Genomic DNA, 6010 nt, shown 5'->3' with positions numbered 1-6010 from the left:
ATCCTTCTATTTCTTTCCTTAAACAAAAGTCCATTTTGCTGTTTTCTTTTTCTGTGCAAATTTCACACGTCTATTCTGGGTCCAGTGGATTCTTTTACTCTGGACCATAATGGAACACATGGAACCCAGGGAGCACAGGAAACTACTAGGACATTCCTCAGAACGTGGGCTAGTCAATTTAGGATAACAGTGCAGGTGGCTTCAGGACAACAGTCCACAGAGGACTTTTCCACTACAAGTTCAGTCCCTGTTCAAGCATCTTCATGGTGGGAGGTGAGGACAGCCCTCTAAATCGTCCTACAGATAACATGGAAGCACAGTCTCACATGCCCTTTTCAAGGACAAACAATTTTTCTCAGAGACAATGTAGTTTAAATACACATTAAGGAAGAGAAACATTTTCCTAAAGGCAATATAACCTATAAAATTTTTCCCCAGTTTATTTGAAATAGCTTTTTAGATTGCTAAGCAAAATAATTTTTCCCATTTTTATTCCTCTACTCTGGGATGTGTCTATGGCCCACCTATGAAAATCTTGGCTTTCTGACAATGGAATCATTTATCTGCCCCCAAAGACCTTGCAGAAACTCTGAAATTATAGTTGTCTTATAAGGAATGTGAGAGAAAGAGCCAGCTACAGTAGCAGAGGCACAATGGTCAGAACTGTAAAAGAATAAGGAAAATAGCCTTACAATTTAGGCCAAAGGAAAAAGAGATTTAAGGAGAAATAGGTAATAGTTTAATGTGCTCCAAAGAAATTAACAAAGAAGAAAATGACATTGCCAACCTAGATGTTATTGGTGACCACCTACAAAGGAGTTTCAAGAGAATGGGAGGGACTAAGGACGAACAACAGCTGGGTCGGCGGCGAGTGGCCTACAGCGTTTGCTCATAGTCGCGATGAGTTTGCCCCCTCAATCCTAAACCTGTCCTGAATGGATGAACAGGGAAGCCAGCAGGTGAAACCTAAATGGGGAAGGGAGTACAAAGGCTACCTGGTATCTGTAGATGGCTATATGAACATGCAGCTTGCAAACACAGAAGAATACATAGATGGAGCATTGTCTGGACATTTGAGTGAAGTTTTAATAAGGTGTAATAATGTCCTTTATATCAGGGGTGTTGAAGAAGAGGAAGAAGATGGGGAAATGAGAGAATAGCATCTTTTGTGGGGAATTTTTTAATATATATTTCTAGACAATAAATATTTGTTTTTCAAAAAAAAAAGAGAGAGAGAGAATGGGTGGGGTGGAGTAGAAACCACAGAAGTTTTCACTTCAGGAAAGTATATCCATGTGAAGAAGGGAAAAGAGGACATGACAGCCTAAGACAGTAGGAGATCTGGGGTGAGGTTTTATTTAGGTGAGGAACATCTTGAAAATGTTGCAACAGACAAAAGACATTGAAGACAGCCTTCTCTCTAGTTGATGAAGCAAGGTGAGATAGAAACTGGGGGAGATAGGAGGTAGTAAGCTGAAGCTATGTTAACAAGGGTTGACTGATTTTACTTTAAGAAAGGAAGGGGGGCGCCTGGGTGGCTCAGTCGGTTAAGCCTCCGGGTTCGGCCTAGGTCAGATCTCACATTCGTGGGTTCGAGCCCCGCATCGGGCTCTGTGCTGACAGCTCAGAGCCTGGAGCCTGCTTCAGATTCTGTGTCTCCTTCTCTCTCTGCCCCTCCCCCTCTCATGCTCTGTCTCTCTCTGTACCAAAAATAAATAAAACATTAAAAAAAAAAAGAAAGGAAGGAAGTAGACAGAAACATAGAAAGATAAAAAAACAAATAATCAAATAACTTAAAAAACAATACTGACGTAGAGAATAGGGCATTGAGAAAGATATGTTTCCTTAGTTGAACAGAAAGCCAAACCATCTGTTGAGACTGAAGAACTGAAGTTGGCTTCGAAGTTTGAAGGTTGTGTTAGAGAACTCGATGGCTCCTACATGGAATTTGAGAGAAAGCAACAAAAAGAGTAGAATAAAAAACCCACCATACTTCCTTTATAGATAATTTAGACCAAACTTTGAAATGAGTACAGTTAGAAAAGCTAACAAAATATAAAAAGCAAGTACTTGATGGTGATAAAGACAGTAAGAATTGCCCTATTAGATTCAGGAGATAATCCAGAAACTGAAATTCCTTGAAATTCGTTTGAAATTGGAATTCCTTTCCCCTTGAGCCTGTTTGCTACTTCATGTAGAGATATCTGAGCAGTGTTTTTGCCAACCTTATGGAGTTAGAAGTAAAATGTAGGATTGCAGAGACCATGAAGATTAGGAAAAAGAATGATCCCTAATGAATTTTCTGTGCTGTAAGTTGAGTCTCCCCAGGACCATAGGGAAACTAGAAGCAAACTAAGACCAGCAAAAACTGCAGCCCAGTTTCAAATCATCTCAATTCCTGAAAGTGCATAATGTGGTTCTAGATTGCTAGATTTTTCTAGGAACCTGCTGGATGCAAGTATAGATCTTTTTTTTTTAAGTTAAAAATTTTTTTAATGTTTACTTAGTTTTGAGAGAGACAGAGCATGAATGGGTGAGGGGCAGAGAGAGAGAGACATAGAATCCAAAGCAGGCTTCTGCCTCCAAGCTGTTAGTACAAAGCCTTTCTGAGGGCTTGAACTCATGAACTGCAAGATCATGACCTGAGCGAAGTCAGGCACTTAACCAAATGAGCCACCCAGTTGCCCCACAAGTATAGATCTTCTCTGGGAGAAAAAAATGTTATTCTAGGCCTCAAACTTTTTCTACAAACAAGTATTCAAATATTATATCTAGCACACCCTGAAAATAACCAGACATACCATTGATAAATTAATGGTTAAACAAAATGTTTACTATTTTGGAATATTATTTAGCCTTAAAAAGGAAGGAAATTCTGACATATGCTATAACATGGATGAAACTTGAGAACATTATAGTAAAAGGCGAAAGATTTATGCGATCTGAAGAGAAACCAGAGTATGCAAAACTTGAGAGACTATTGAATGCTGAGAATGAACTGAGGGTTGAGGGGGATGGGGGAGGGGGGAAAAGAGGTGGTGGTGATGGTGGAGGGCACTTAAGGGGAAGAGCACTGGGTGTTGTATGGAAAACAATTTGACAATAAAATATTATGGAGGAAAAAAAATAAAAATAAAAATAAAAACATTAAAAAAAAGAGAACATTATAGTAAGTGAAATAAACCAATTACAAAAAGACAAATACTATATGATTCTACTTATATGAGGTACTAGAGTAGTCAAATTCATAGACACAGAAAGTAGAATGGTGGTTTGCAGGGGTTGGAAGGAAAGGGGAAATACAGAATCATTGCTTAATAGGTGTAGAGTTGAATTTTGCAAGATGGAAAGGTTCTAGAGATGGATGGTGTTGATGGTTGCACAACAATATGAATGTACTTAAAACCACTGACTGTACAGTTAGAAATGGTTAAGACTGTAAATTTTTTGTTAGTGTATTTTATTAGAATAAAAAATTTTAGAGAAGTGAAGAAATGTATAAATTTTAAAAAATGAGAGAGAAATGAACACATTCTCAGATAATCAAAAGATAAGAGAGTTTGCTGCCACTAGACCAGTCCTGTAAGAAATGCTAAAGGGTGCAGGGCGCCCGGGTGGCTCAGTTAGTTAAGCATTCAACTCTTGATTTCAGTTCAGGTCATGACCTCATGGTTCATGAGTTTGGGCTCATGCTTTGGTCTGTGTGCTAAAAGGGTGGAGTCTGCCTGAGACTCTCTTCCCCCACCTTCTCTCTGCTCTTTCCCTGCTCAAACTCTCTTTCTGTCTCTCAAAATAAATAAACAAACATTTCAGTTAAAAAAAAATGCTAAACGGTATCCTTCTGGTTGAGTTGAAAAGAAACTAGACAGTTACTTGATACTGTAAAAAGAAATAAAAATCTCCAGTGAATGGGGCACTTGAGTGACTCAGTCAGTTAACTGTCAGACACTTGATTTTGGTTCAGGCCATAATATCATGGTTCATGAGTTCCAACCCTGCATGGGGCTCCTTGCTATCAGCACAGAGCCTACTGGGGATTTTCTCTTTCCCTCTCTCTCCCTGACTCTCCCACATTTGTGCACTCTCTCTCTCTTAAAATAAACAAATAACCTTAAAAAAAACTCTAGTGAAGGTAAATACATTGATAATGATAAAATCTAGTATTATTTTAATTTTGGTATGTAATTACATGTTTTAAAAACATGGTTTAGAGGCACCTGGGTGGCTCAGTTGGTTAAGCATCCAACTCAGCTCAGGTCATGATTTGCACGTCTTGGGTACGAGCCCAGCATCAAGCTCTGTGCTAACAGCTCGAAGGCCTGGAGCCTGCTTCAGATTCCATGTCTCCTTCTCTCTCTGCCCCTCCCCCACTCATTCTCTCTCTCTCTCTCTCTCTCTCTCTCTCTCTCTCTCTCTCTCTCACTATCTCTCTCTTCCTCTTTCTCAAAAATAAATTAACAATAAAAAACTTTTCAATAATTAAAAATAAAAAATAAATGTAAAAAACATGGTTTAAAGGACCAATGCATAAGAAAACATATTACTGGCCATGTAACATGTAAAGATGTAATCTGTGGCTTCTCATAATAGAAAGTGGGAAGGGAGCTACATACAAGTTTTGTGTGCTATTGAAGATAAATTGTTATAAATTCAAATTAGAGTGCTATAACCTTAAGATGTTCAATTTAATCCCTATAGTAACCAAAAAGAAAATAGGTATAGAATATACACACAAGGAAATGAGAAGGGAATCAAACTCACAACAAAAATCAACTAAACTCACAACAAAAATCAACTAAACACAAAAGAAGGCAGTAATAATGGAAATGAGGGACAAAAAAGGCTATGAGACATATAGAAAACAAATAGCAAAATGACAAAACTAATTAGACCCTTATCATCAGTAATTACTTTAAATGCAAATTGAGTAGCTCTCCAATCAAAAAATAAAAATTTGCAGAAAATGTTTCTAAAAAAGGATTCAACTATATACTATCTATAAGAGACTCACTCAAGATCCAAGGACACAAATAGATTGGGATGCCTGAGTGGCTCAGTTGGTTAGGTGTCTGACTCTTGATCTTGGCTCAGGTCATGATCTCACTGTTCCTGAGATTGAGCCCCATGCAGGGCTCTGTGCTGACAGCATGGAGCCTGCTTGGGATTCTCTCTCCTCCTTTCTCTCTCAAAATAAATAAATAAACATTAAGAAATTTTTAAAAATAAAAACAAAGACACAAATATGTTGAAAGTGAAAAGAGTATTTCAAATATGTTGAAAGTGAACAAGGTGTTCCATACAAAGAGTAGCCAAAAGAGAATTTGGGTAGCTATACTAATAACCGACAAAATTGACATCAATTGTAAAAGATTACAAGAGAAAAAACAGACAATACACAAATAACATTTTTAATACAGCAAGATAATATAACAATTGAAACATTTACACACCCAAGAGACATTCAAAATATTTGAAGGAAAAATTGACAGAATTTAAGGAAGAAATACATAGTTTTATAATAATAGTTGGAGACTTGAATGCCCTACTTTATTTTTTTTTATTTTTATGTCTTTTATTTATTTTTGAGAGACAGAGAGAGACAGCATGAGCAGGGGAGGGTCAGAGAGAGAGGGAGACACAGAATCTGAAGCAGGCTCCAGGCTCTGAGCTGTCAGCACAGAGCCCGACACGGGGCTTGAACCCACAGAACTGTGAGATCATGACCTGAGCTGAAGCTGGACACTTAACCGACTGAGCCACCCAGGCGCCCCATTGAATGCCCTACTTTAAATAATTCATTGAACAACCACACAGAAGTAAGTAAGGATATAGAGGACTTGGAAAACACAATAAACCATCTAGACCTAACAGACATACAGAATATGCCATGCAACAACAGCAGAATACACATTCTTGTCAAGAACACATGAGACATTCTCTAGGAAAGACTATGTTAGGCTAGAACAAGTCTCCGTAGGTTTAAAAAGATAGATATCATAGGGGTGCCTGG

General features: G+C 38.0%; 1 pseudogene; it reads left to right on the top strand.

Annotated features, from left to right (window-relative positions):
- The first annotated feature begins 263 nt into the window (after positions 1–263).
- LOC115290623 lies at positions 264–1218 on the top strand (annotated as a pseudogene).
- Positions 1219–6010: the final 4792 nt, after the last annotated feature.

Source organism: Suricata suricatta, chromosome 4 (assembly GCF_006229205.1).
Source record: "Suricata suricatta isolate VVHF042 chromosome 4, meerkat_22Aug2017_6uvM2_HiC, whole genome shotgun sequence".
Classification (NCBI taxonomy): Eukaryota; Metazoa; Chordata; class Mammalia; order Carnivora; family Herpestidae; genus Suricata; species Suricata suricatta.
The sequence above is the reverse complement of the archived record's forward strand: the minus strand, read 5'-3'. Positions and strand labels throughout refer to the sequence as shown.